We start from the raw sequence: 13814 nt of genomic DNA on the forward strand, positions 1-13814 counted from the left end.
GATTTTCAAGGATCACCTCTTTTAAACTCGAGTTCCTCGTGACGAGCAGGGAATGAAACAAAAGTGTCAGGAGGCACATGTAGGTAAGCAAAGAGCTTCTAACTAAATAGAAAAGGAATTTTACAAGAGGTGGGAGTATGGTCAGGTGGTTTGAAAGGAATGTAGAGTCACTATCTAAATGTGTGGGGATGGGATAAGGAAAACCAAGACTTACCTGGCCTTGAGTCTGCTAAGGGACATACAGGACAACAAAAAGAGTATCTAAAGGGAGAACAATTGCAAAAGAAAGAAGAAGGAAAAATCAGACCCACTGTAGAATAGTCTAGGGAACCTGGTGGCAAAGGACACAAAAAAGGATGAGATGCTCAAGTCTTCTTCACTGTAATCTTCACTGGAAGAACTCATCTTGAGAAATCCTATGCCTGTCAGACCTGTCAGCTACAATGCATGGAGTAAGGAACACTCACCCTTGATTAATAAGAATTGGATTAGGTAATATTTAACTGAACTGTACAAATAAACAAGTAAGTCCCTGGTACCACACAAAAATGCTGAGGGAGCTGTTTAATGTCAATGTGAAGCCACTCTTGATTAGCTTTGAAAGGTTATAGCCCCTGGGGGTGATTCCTGAGGACAGGAAGAAAGTAGTTGTTAATTTTATCTTCAAGAGGGACAAGAAAGGTTGTCTGGACAGGGTGGGGAGCCTTCTCTCAATCTCTAGAAAGGTGAAGGAATACACTGTCCTAGAAACCAATTCCAAACATATGAAGGACACGAATATGACTAGAAGTACTCAGCACAAATCCATAAGGAGAAATCATTCCTGACCATCCAAATAGCTTTCTATGATGAGATAAGGAGAGACTGATAGGTGCTGTTTATCTTGACTTTAGTAAGGCTTTTGACACTTTTACATAATGTCCTTATTGACAAACTGATGAACTATGGGCTAGATAAGTGATTAGTGACATGGCTTAGTAGCTAGCTGAGCTGCTGGGCTAGAAAGGTTGTGGTCAGCAGCAAACAGATCAGCTGCAGGCCACACAAATAGACAATCCCAGGTTTAGTTCTGGGATAGAAAACTGTTTAACATCTTCATGAATGGCCTGGGTGATGGGACTGACTGTACCTTAAGCAAATTTGCTGACAACATAAAACTGGGAAGAAAATTGATAGACCAGATGGTTATACTGTTGTTTGGAGGCATCTCAACAGGAGTCTCATAGAATTCAACAAAGGAAAATGCCAAGCCCTTTTCTGAGGAGGAAAAGCCTCATGCATCAGTACAGGCTGAGGCCAACCAGTTGGAAAACAGCCTTGTGCAAAAGGACCCAGAGTTCAGGTAGGCAACAACTTGAACCCGAGTCTGAATGTACCACTGTGGCAAACAACAGCCTTGGACAATAAGAAAAACTGTCAGCAAGTCAAAACAAATAATCTTTTCTCTCTGCTCAACATCTGGAGTGTTGTGTTGAGCTCTGGGGTTCTGCAGGGCAAGAAAGATATTGAAAGAGTGCAATAGGGGCTGCAAAGATGGTTAAAGGACTGGTATATCTGACATAGGAGGAGAGAATGAGAGACCTGGGACTGCTTATCAGTATATATGAGTACTTGTTGATGTGGGGAGTAAAGAAGATGGAGCACCGCTTCTCTGTGGCAGGATGAGAGTTGATAGGCACAAACTGAAACATAGTAAATTCCATTTAAACATAAGAAAAATAATTTAATGTGTGTGTGTCAAAACACTGAAGCAAGTTGCTAAAAGACATTATGGAGGCTCCATTTGTGGAGATACTCAAAACCTGACTGGAGGGGCTCCAGGCAACCTTCTCTAGTTGACTCCTCTTTGAGCCCAAGATTTGGAGGAGATGATTGCCAGAGGTCTCATCCAGCCTTTTCTGTTCTGTGCTCTGTGATACCTACTTTTTTTTCTCATGGCTGAGTCAAAGCAGCACAAGAATTGTGATCATAGCTGGCACTTACTATTTTGGCCCAGGTACAACTTGTGATGGACCGTCCCACATCTTCTTAAAATAAGTGACACCAGAGCAAAAATCAGGAATTGTGGTAGAAGGTTTTTGTGGAGTGGGGAATTTCTTCCTGTCTTATATACAGTTTGAGGTTGGGTAGAGGAATTCACTCTTTTCTGATTCTAATATGGTGTCTTTCACCAGTATCAAACACTTACAGGGGGGTGGGGAGAAGAGAGAGAGACAGAGTGGCCTGAATTTGGCTGATGTTGATAGCCCTGTGTTAAAGTTGATACTGTTACTTCATGGGGTTAATGAGGGAAAGCAAAGCCCTGTTTTTCTGTTATCCCCCAAAGACTACAGTTTCTATGAATAACCTTAAGGCGCACGTGGAGAAATTGACAATTCTAATGATGTTTCTCCTTAAGCAGTTTAGTTAAATACCATGGGAAGCAAAAAAGGAAAAGGTTACCTTAATGGTATTTCCTAAAGTGGCAGTACAGCAGCATTTGTGGAATGTCCTGGAGCACACTCATTTGGCTTTAATAAAAACTAATGAAAAAACCCAACAACAAGAAAATTAGCTGAATGATAAAAGCAAATAATTCAAAACAGATTTCCTTATGAATCCTGGAAATCATCTGATAGAAAGAAGATAACACCAATAGTTCTGTACCATCTGAAAAACATCTTTTATATGTTAATCACACTATGTGCAGAAAAAAAGTTTCTTTTTCTTTATCAATGATCACTTATGATCCCTATACTCAAAGTTAATGTATAGAGTAACAAATCAATTTGTCTGCAGTGCAGTTGCAATCAGTGTTGAAGATATAGTGGAAAATGTGAGATATTCATATTGGATTTGATTTTAGCATATATTAAGAGCACTGCTGAGTGCTTCAGTGAAGAAGACTAGTCCTGCACTGAAAATAAAAGAGACCATATAGGAACCTCTGTACATATTTCTTCTGTAATTTCATTTGAAAGTGAAAAAACATTGGAGATGCCTTTTATATTGAGAGAAAGCTAAAAGGAACTATTTATTTGCAATTGTTTCTCTAGGCAACCATCTCTGCAGTCAAAGCAGCTGTACTAATTTATCTGAAGAGGGGCTCTTCCTACACAGTGAGGACCTGAATTGAACAGAGACCTACAGAGAGAGAGAGAGAAGAGCGAGTCAGAAACATCACAGATCATCCAGGTTAGTACTGATTTGCGTATGGGGAATGGAAGAGGAACAGAATACCAGGAAAAAAAATAGCTATAATTTTGTTTTCTTAAACATGTATGATGTGTCCTACATTCACCAGGCAAGAGGAACCTTCTGCATTCTTCGAGGTGGTAAGATGGTTTTTCAACTTTAGAGCAAAGTTACTGCAAACAGGGCCTCAAAAGCCCCAATAAAGGAAAAACAAAGTGTGTTTAGAAGCAGCACATATCCTAATGGCATAAAACTTGTAACCTCCAATCCCATCTGTGTTTTTACCTCATCACCATTTCAGCAGAACAGAACTGGTATCTAGGCTCTACTACAAGAGTTAGTCATACCATTACTCTGTCTGAGGGCCAACATATTAACTTGGTTTGGATTCTAATTATAGTCTAAACTGGAGGCACTTCTTGTAAGTTAGTAAATAGACTTACTGGAAATGATAGTTTAGTAACATTCTTCATTTTATGCTCCTTCCTTCCTTCCTTCCTTCCTTCCTTCCTTCCTTCCTTCCTTCCTTCCTTCCTTCCTTCCTTCCTTCCTTCCTTCCTTCCTTCCTTCCTTCCTTCCTTCCTTCCTTCCTTCCTTCCTTCCTTCCTTCCTTCCTTCCTTCCTTCCTTCCTTCCTTCCTTCCTTCCTTCCTTCCTCCCTTCCTCCCTTCCTCCCTTCCTCCCTTCCTCCCTTCCTCCCTTCCTCCCTTCCTCCCTTCCTCCCTTCCTCCCTTCCTCCCTTCCTCCCTTCCTCCCTCCCTCCCTCCCTCCCTCCCTCCCTCCCTCCTTCAGTGTTTTGGTTTATTAAGAATTTGTGCATCCAATTTGTCTATGAAGCCTAATTACACCTAGTGTCTCATGATTTTCAGTATCATTTTTATTTTTTTCTCGTAGCCTTGCAACAGTCATTTACAGAGACAAAACAATGTGAAACCTTTTCTTCCCATGGTATTTGCACTTTATGTGAAGCAACGCTGTGAAGTCTCGTGACCCAGTTCCCTACTGACACCAGCTCTGCAGCAGTATTTACATGAGTGCAGTGTGACTGTGGAGTGTGGCTGAGTTAAGAAGGTGCCTGATGTGAATGAGCAGGGCAGTGGTAAATCAGTGGTCAGGGCTCAAGCTCCATCGTCCTTCTGATGAACTGAGCAGTAAGTTTCCTGTGGTTGTCTCCATAGGCATGACACTGTCTCTCTGTCAGTATCCTAAATAGTTTCCACAGCTGTTAGAAGCTCACATACACCAATACAAAAAAATACAAGTGCTAAATTCAGATTCTGTCACGTGAAACAAAACACGATGTTTGGCTCACAGCTCCAGTTTTCTATATGTGTATGGTTATGTATTCAAAATATACAGATTTGCTCCCCGTAATTATTATTTTACATATTTGAAGTCTTTTGAAAAACTGACTAATTAATTCCTGATTAGGTACATCCCTCTAGGTGACCAGGTTCTTTGCTGTCAGTGCAGTGGTCCAGGAGCAAGCAATGGTGTGAGGGGCTCAGTCTCTGTGCATGAACATCTTGCATAGAATCAGGGCCACTACCTAGTTAAATATGCGCTGCTCTCCTGGCATACACCAAGTTTCCCTCCGGCTCAGACTGCCAGGATGGAATTAAAGCTTGCAGAACCTGGGTGTGCCCCTCTTCACTCAACTGCTTCACAGAGAAAAAAATGTATTTTTTGTCTCCAGAGCAACTCTGCCTTCTGGTAAACATGCATGTGCTACTTAGCACCTCACCGAAACATGGGTGCTCTACATTCCCTGTAAAATGAACCCTCTTGCCAAGTACAACAAAGACAGTTTTCTTCTCTCTTGCCCTCACCCTCACAGGCAAGCAGATTTCCAAGAAAGCAAGTCAGCATCCTTTGCCTAGAAGTAAGGAGCCACCTTTCCGTAGGAACATTGTCCCATTTCCAGGACTCCTAAGCATACAGGAATTCCTGTAAAGAAGGTCAAGTATCCTTTGGGAAAGTGTGTGTCACAAAGTAGGACAGATTTCATGTGATAAAAATTATGTTTAAGAAAAATCAAGGCAGGTTAAAAGTAGTGTAAGAGAGGGAGGGTAAAAAACCCCAAAGCAAAACAAACCAACAAATACATGAACCCAAGCTAAACTAAAGCACCAAAGCCCCCAAAGCCAAAATAAAGAGCTTGGCTATCAAATACTGAAACTAAATGTCATTTGCAATTAATTGCTATAATAAGGTCAACTGCCTTCCTAATTGATTTCTAATTCTTATTAGGGGATCAGTGCTGCTGATTAGTTTGCATGTAAACTTCCAAGAACATGAGTAATCAGAGTTTAGCAAGACACACCAACTGAAACTAATTCTTCTAGGTCTTCTGCAAAGAATATACAGTAAACAAATGTTGTCCCTTGTGCAGCATCACTGATAGAACCAGGGCTTTTTGCTCCAGCTACTTTTTTTCCACTGAGATGCTACAAAGCAATTAAAAGAACGCAGAACTGGGCATATTGAAATAATTTTCAAAGGAAGTGAGATTTCTTGGTAGAATAGGAGCAGTGGGACAGGTCAGTCACCAATTCTGCAGAAAGGAGGATATTTAGCTGGAGTTCCCTGCCTGCTGAGCAGCTATTTCAGGATCCAATAGCAGCCAAGTATAATTTTAAAAATCCCGAGGCTATTCTATTGGCACTAGGGTCTTAACATGCCTCTGTTAGCTTATAGACCACAGAGTTACAAGGGCAACTTAAAAACTGACATTTACTGTTTCACTTTGGTTTTGTGTCAACCAGTAGTCAACCAGAGTAAAAGATCTGGCCTAGATCCTGTGTCAGAATGAGAAGGGAAAATAGCCTTTCCCTTTTTCCTTTGTTCCTTTGATAGATACCGCTTTGATTTTTCCTGGAAGTCACTGAGATCTCTGTCCTCATAGCTGGAGACTGGCTTTACTTCTGACTGTATTAATGCCCTTTTCTTGCTTGGAACAAGACATGTTGATCTAGATCATTGCTAATTAAATGATGGTCAATACACAATCAGGTATTTCCTAATCACTTCCAAAACTTAAAAAGGCCCCCAAGCCCCTCCCCTCTATGCAGCTAAACAAGTCCATGTGCATATATCAGGGGAATAAAAATGAAAACAACCCCTGATCATTCAGAGCCGAAACTCTATTAGTGGAAGTTTATGTTGCAGTGCAGCTTAATCAGCTTGGATTCTTTTTCAAAAAGGCAAAAAAATCCTTCAAATGAAAAACACTGAAGTATGTCACTAAGCAGACCATTATTGGAACAGCTGCCTAGGGACAAGCTCAGCCGCCTTAGTTCACGTATTTAGTACAATGTAGACAACAACATATTCATAATAATATTTGTGATGCAGGTCACTTGCCTGCATACTGCATCTTCCTGTAAGGTGACCATTTGGTAGAATAGAGACTTTTAAAATAAAAACTATTCCTCTGGAAGATGGGAAAATATATACAGAATAGAAGGAAGCAATCAAAAATGATGGGGAAGGCAGAGGAAGATTGCAATTAGAGGGCACAAATCAGTGCCCTCTAATTTGCTAAATGAAATTCAGCTGAACAACTGTTTTTCTAAAGCTCTGCTCTGTGCAAGATATCATAAAGAAGTTCAAAATGGTCATAAGGTGTTAAGCGTGAGCACAAATTTCTTCAAGGGAGGCAAATGAAGCCATGATGAAGTTGCTGACTACAAATATTTACAGTTGTCAGGGACTGGTAACTACCTTTAATTGCCTACAGATGAGTTTTAGTGGCAGGAAATTTAATCTAATTCTGGCTGATTCTGACTCTCTTGCCTTCAGGGATGTGGGTTTGAGTTGGGCTGTTATCTGAAAATAGAGATTCACTTTGAAGATGTTTGAGATATACCAAGCAAAACTACAGGGAGAAAAGAAACAACTCCTGTAAAAGTTTCGTATTTTTTTTGTTTTTACTTCCAGCTGAGGTAAAGACGACTCACTTTCTAAAAGGTCCTAAGCTTCTTCTTTTTGAAGAGTAAATGCCTTTCCTCTTTCCATAGCTGTTATCCAAGATGCAGCAAATACTGATGTCCTGTCCTGTCCTGTCCTGTCCTTCCCTTCCCTTCCCCTCCCCTCCCTTTCTTTCTCCTCTCCTCTCCGTTCCCCTGCCAGCACACAACTTGTGCAGACCACTTAGTGCATCTTAACCAATACAGGTGCAAGTATTTAACAGGCTTGAGAAGCCAATAGAAGACAAGGAGCTGTAAACAACACAGGAAAAACACAGGGAAAAGGGTGAAAATTGAAATGTGCTGCCTTGAGGAAGGTCCACCATCTTATTATGATGGATACAGATTTGAATGCAGTTTTAGTTGACCTAAATTTTGTGGTGTGGGCCATTTTATGAAAGGGAAACCCAATCTTTTCATTTAAGAACAATTAGTAGAAGTAGCTTGATAACTAGTACATTGATTTCAGGCATTTTCAAGAAGTTATCTTCATATTGAATGCCATCACTTCCATTAACTACACAACTCTTACAGATCTGATAAGGTTTAGTTCCTAGGAACAAATTTATTTATTTATTCCTAACTATTTTTTAATTGAGAAAATAAACTCACCAAAAATAAATGCTTGTGCTGGGTTTGCAGTGGCATCTTACAAAACCATATTCTTCCACAGTGTAAAGAATGCTGCAGGAAAACAACAACACCAGCAATAAATCAGATGCAATCTAACCCTGTCACAGTTTCACTCCAGCATCTGCCTGAATATACTCATGTGTAAATGCATACATACATGCACAAGTGTGTACATACATTATGGTTCATCAAATGCAAAAAAAAAATTGTGGCATTACAAGTTATAAATTTTAAATAATAATGAATGTTATTTCAGATGAGCTTTGTCCAAATCTTTAATTTTGTAAGTTCAAGGCAGGTTCTCAAAGTGATGTATCAACAATATTAAAGATGTTGGTTAGGTTAGGCTTTAATCTGAAAAAGCATATATATATATATATATATATGTATATATGTATATATATATACAATGTATCCCTGTGCATATATATATATATATATACACACGTATCCCTGAATTGAAGTGTCCTTATTCATCTGGAAGTCAGTGAGAGTAGAATCCAGCCTTTAGATCAGACAGTGTGGTTTCAGCCTAAAGTTAAAATTAATTTTAGGAGGATTATATAAACTAAACAGATGTACATTTCTGTTGTATTGACTATACACGCCTCACTTCAGCCCCTCAGCAACAGGGGACAGAATTTTGTGTGCTTCATTGGTAAGTGACAATAGCGATGGATCCACCACCACCTTACATCCAACATCAGTGTATAGCAGTGTTACTACCATACTGTATTTCAGACTGGAGGGATGCTCAAAATGTTGTGTGGCACTTCAGAAAGTGCAGAGATGATGTGAGGGGAGGAAAGTGCTGTTAGTCCTGTACCCTGTGGTGACTGAGCTGCTGACCCTGTGGCTGCACGGGGTGGTGGTGTCAGGCAAGGCACGCAGCCAAGCGCACAGAGCCGTGGTGTTTACTCTCACTGTCAGATGGAGCAGGCAGCCTGGCACTGGGTCTCCTCTCACAATGGACACTGTTGTTGTTAGATTAATATACCCGTGTCCTTTTGTTTTGATGAGGGATCTAACAAACACTTCATATCTACAGAGGTGGAGCAACATCTCAGAGAAGCTTGTGCTTCTCTCTTCTTAAAGGAATACAGTTTTGAGTGGCAAACTATTTGATTTTCTATGTCCCTTTCCCCTTTTCACTTCTAACTATTCTGGGCCCTTATAAATAAATAGTACTACAGCTTCTTTGGTTTTGACCTTGGTCTTCAGAACCTAGAAATTCTTGTGAAAATTGGTGATTTCTTTAATAGTTTTATTCCTAAATTGAGAAGGACCTGCCTTTGTAGGTATGTTTGTGCTGCCTTGCAAAGTAGAAATTATGTGATACAATGTTCAGAGAGACAAACACACCTTTTTCTTTTTTGGCACCCTTGGCAGGACTTTTGGTTTTGCTGTCCCCTGTAAGCCAAGACACCAAAATACCTCCTATTAAATGTCACTTCTTGTGCAAGGGGAATGCTCCACTGAATCAAACATTTCTGCAAACTGCAACACTTTTCAGTTTTCTCTGAGGTTTCTCTAGTTCAGTATTTAATAATAAAAAACTGGATTCACCATAAACTTCTATTCCAAGCAGTTACTAATGCAAGTATTGAATTTATGTAACACCAGAATTTAATATACCTCATTGTAATTGAGTGAACAGAGTCACAGAAATAATCAGTTATTATCTAGTTTCATTTACTGGTGACTAAATATTGAAGCATGCATCAGAATTCAAATTCTATGTCCTTGTTTAATATACCACACATTTCTCCTACAGCCAGTAATAGAAAACAGGAGTTGTGCTGCAAACATGAGACAATGCTCTGTCAGTGGAACATCCAGATGCTGCGGTGAGAGGGGGCCAGCTTTCACATGGGATTATGAGGAGAGTAAGGAGCAACATATGTAAGGAACTGCAGATATTCCTTTTTTATCTTAACATTTATGGTGATGAGATCATTCTCACAGTGGCACAAGCCTGTTTCCTGCTGGCACTTTCTGGTGTTTTCCATGTTCTTGTTTTGTGCGTGTGGAGCAGCAGAGCATCACTTTAGCTTTGCCCCAGCCCCCAGTTTCTCTCCATCATTGGTATCTTTGCCATTCAATTTTCCATCCACTGCAGCACCTTACCCTGTTGTCTTGTAGACAGACACTGCCTGCTTTGAACATATCAGAATGACCATAGCTATGGCACCAAATGGATGACCAGCTTTGTCTTAAAGATGGGGGTTTCATTAAATTTTAACTAATGGACAAGGGCCATTTATCTTTGCTACATTGTGCCATAATAAATGGTTCAGTGCGGACCTGTGAGCAGGGAGATAGCCTTGGTAATGTGGGCATACCTAACCCCTGTGCCCTGGCCTGCTGCTGCAAGTTAGTTTCTAGGCCTGGATACAGGTCTCAGTCTCCAGAACCTTTGCCATAGAAAGGAGAGGGATGCAAGAGAAGGAACTGGTTAATCATTCCCAGGTCTCCTTTCAGGCCTTCTTTCCTTTTCCAATGAGAATCTGAGAAGTTAAAAGGTGAGGAGGAGGGAGGAAGGCAGTTAGATGGAGCTTAAAAGGTGGAGATCAGATACAGAAGTATGTGGCAGGCAGAACAGGGAAAGAGGGAGTAAATGGGGAAGGACTTAGAAGAAGAGATGAAAAAAGTGGTAGCTAGAGATGTGAGTGGCAAGTGAGAATTAATAGACCGATGGGAATGTGTGAACAGAGGGGAAGACTGATGGAATTTTAAGATCTGTTCTACCCTGCATCACATGTAGTTTGCATATGTAAATAATATAAAACTTTCTCAGGCTTTATGCTGAGAAAGGCAGGAGCATAGTACAGCTCATACTAGAGGAACTCTGATGGGTCCCTGTGGTTTCATAGAAGGCTCATAGTGCTGAGTATTGTAATTTAGTCATGTGGCCAAATGGCTACTTTGCTTACAGGGCAGAAGGTATACATGCCAGTAGTTAGTGGACACCTACTGAGCCTGTTTGTGATGGACCATTATCATTTAAATGGTTGCATTCAATTTTTGGTTTGTACCCATGTTCTCCTCCATAGGACCAAAGAAACAGAAAGACACCATGGCTTGCAAGCAATTTTGTACCTGTTCTGTGCTTATTGTGCATTGGTTTAAGTGAAGGCAGACAGGACAGGACAGTGGTGACTTGGCCTCATCTTGTTTGGTTTGGCCTGCAAGTTTGAAGGCAGCATTTTCCCCCTGTAACTTGTTTTCTCTGGATATGTCATTAAAGAGGCACATATCTGTGTGTGTATATATATGACTTTGCCTTGTGATATGTGTTGATTGGTATTGTCATCATGAGAGTTCAGTTATTGCAACAAAAAATGAATGTCTTATACATACAAAGAGTAAAAAAAAAAAAAAGAGATTTTGCAGATGGTGTTACTATCTCTGAATTTCAGTGTTTCCATTTAATAGAGAATGTGGTTTCTTTCAGTGCAGACAGCAACACACACGAGGCAGACAACTTCCCAACATTAATCTAGCTATTAAAATCAGATACAGTTAAAAGTGAAGTCAGAAATCAGCGAACATGGTAGAAACAGAGGTTTACACGGGATTAAAGCTATCTGGAGAATGAATGGAGTGGAAAAATTAGGGAATGAGGGCTTTTTATTCAGTTAAATCATATCCTCACCATTACAGGGAACAAAATCTATTAAGGTCAGACTGAGCTGAGTGCCAGGGGAAATCCCTCATCCCCCGTGGTTTGGGGACAGTGTGCCGCAGTGGAATTCACGGAGCAGGAGGCTGGCGAGGGCTCCCCGCGGTGGTCCCTGCCGCAGCCGGGACCCTGCTCCCGCTGTCCCGGGACCCGCGGGGACCGCGCCGCCTCTGCGCGCCGGCCTTGCGGGGAGCGCCAGGGAAGGCAGGGGTAAACCCCGCCACACCTGAAGCCTCGAGCCCCGCACAGCTGCGGGGAAGAGGGCTCCTCTCCCCGAGGCATGCAGGAAAGCGTGTCTCGGTCCCGGCGGCGCTGAGCCCCCTGGCTGCCGCCCGCAGCGCCCCCGAGCAGCGGCGGCGGCCCCGGGGCCGGGCGCTCCCTCAGGCCGGCGCGGGGCCCTTTAAGAAAGCGCAGCACAGTAGCAGGGGCCGGCCCTGCCTCCCGCAGCCCGCAGCGCTGGAGCGGCGCTGGGGAATGGGAAGCAGTTCCTGGTCCGGCTCCGAGAGAGCGCACGTAGCAGCAGCAGCAGCAGCAGCCGCCGCTGCAGCAGCAGGAGCGGGAGCAGGCACCCCAGCTCCGCTCCCTCGGCAGCATCCAGCGTGGGGATCAGCGCTCTGCCCGGCTCCCTGACACGGGATGGACGTTCCTGAGCACTGAGCTCAGCCGCTGTAAAAAGCAAGTAGGAAAATATACATCTGGATGAAATTGGTAAGTCAAACTAGAGTCACATCCTCTTCCTTGGACTGCAGTTTTCCAGTTTCTTAATTTGTAATGTTCTTTGCAAGCTTTTTTTTTTTTTTTCCCCTCTTTTACTTTTAAACAGAGCAGCTGGGAAAACATGGAGGCAAAATAAAAGTGTAAAAAAAACTTTGACGATTTGTCAGTGTTTGTGCTCCTATTTTTGAAATCCTCTTTCCACATAGAAGCTTTGCTGCAGGAGTGAGGAAGGAGAAACTAGCAAGTGCTGTTTTATGTCGGGGGACAGAAAGCTAGTAAAAGTTGTAATTGGCTTTTCCTTAGGACATGATTAAAGAGCTCAAAAAAGAAAGAAAGAAACAAACAAAAAAAGCCAATAAAACAAACCCCAACTTTCAAGAAGCTTGAAATAATGGCTTGTCATTTACTTTTCCAGAGTAAACACAAGTCTCGTGTTGAAGTCTTAAACACACTGAGATTTGTACAGCAAGTAGAAGGAACTTTTAAGAGCTGTGCTGTCAGTGTAAACCTGGATGCCAAAGCATTGCCGGGCAAATGTTGTATATATTTGTTTAAATTTAAGTAAATACATCGTCAGCCCTGGGAGGGCAGAGGCAGGAGGTGCCATTTCCCCCGTGGTGGACAGAGGGCGCTGTTGCTGCACCCGGCATCAGCCTCCCTGGAACGGGGAGCTGCTGGAAATCCAAGGGAAAATCGAGTGGAGAGGAGATGATTTAAACCATTAAACCAGCAATTGTTCACACGAGCGCAGAGCTATAGTACGTAGCATCCAGTTGGAGCAGCCAATGCTTTTAATTTTCATTCCCTTAAGTTTTGGGGGCGGTTTTTTTGTTTGATTGTGTTGTACAAGATGATCTGAATTACAAAGAGAAATATATTAGAGCCTGGTTATGACCTTGTTATCTCTTCTGGAGTGTGTTGTGAAGTCATACTGGATCAAGAAGGGAAGGGAAACTGTGGAATCTCTTGACAGAAATGTTACTTCAGTAGTGGTGTGGAAGATGAGGAAGAACTGTCACTCAGTGTTGATCATGTTGCAGGCTGGAATTGGAAGTCTGACATGGGAACATATCCTTTGTATCCAGTACAGATGTACAGCAGAGATCTACAAGTGACTAAGACTGAGAACCCTAACGACTGAATGGCATATTGTCAAGTAGTTTGGGGAAAGGGGAAGGGTCATGTCCAGGTGTACAGCTTTCCTCACAGAAACCCCAATACTGCCACAAGAGGCTGACAATTGTGCCATATTTCACCCATATAAACAAAAAGTTAGAAAATGCAGCAATAATCTGTTCACACCTTTGTGTGTGTATACTTGCTTGTGTATTACCTGGGGTGTAAAATATTCTTCTTTGTGGAGTAGGAATTTGGGTTTACTTAAATCAAAGGCTTTAAAAGGAATGAAGATATTATTTTAACTAATGTAGCTCTCTTGTGAGTAGAGAAGGACCAGAGCTGTCAATTTCCCCTCTGATCCAGCCTCTGTTAGAACTTGATGTTTCTATTGTGACCCAGGGCTTTGGTTGTGCCTTGAACAAGACTTTTCTGTCTGACTGTATTCCTGTTACTTACAAATCACTTGCAGTGGACTGGAAAGATTTGCAGGTTCTCAAAACCTTAATGTGAGACATGCTGGGC

At 41.9% G+C, this 13814-nt stretch overlaps 1 protein-coding gene across 3 annotated transcripts in view; it reads left to right on the forward strand.

Moving 5' to 3' along the window:
- DAAM2 (dishevelled associated activator of morphogenesis 2) overlaps positions 1 to 13814 on the forward strand; it is a 202516-nt gene that overhangs the window by 15243 nt on the left and 173459 nt on the right. For 2 of the 3 annotated variants that reach the window (XM_054629765.2, XM_054629764.2), the window contains exon 1: positions 11934 to 12164. The gene's annotated coding sequence lies outside the window, so the exon portion shown is untranslated. Of the gene's footprint in view, positions 1 to 3035; positions 3175 to 11933; positions 12165 to 13814 lie in introns of those variants that run through there. The other variant, XM_077175812.1, reaches the window with a different exon arrangement.

This window comes from Agelaius phoeniceus, chromosome 3 (assembly GCF_051311805.1).
Source record: "Agelaius phoeniceus isolate bAgePho1 chromosome 3, bAgePho1.hap1, whole genome shotgun sequence".
Classification (NCBI taxonomy): domain Eukaryota; kingdom Metazoa; phylum Chordata; class Aves; order Passeriformes; family Icteridae; genus Agelaius; species Agelaius phoeniceus.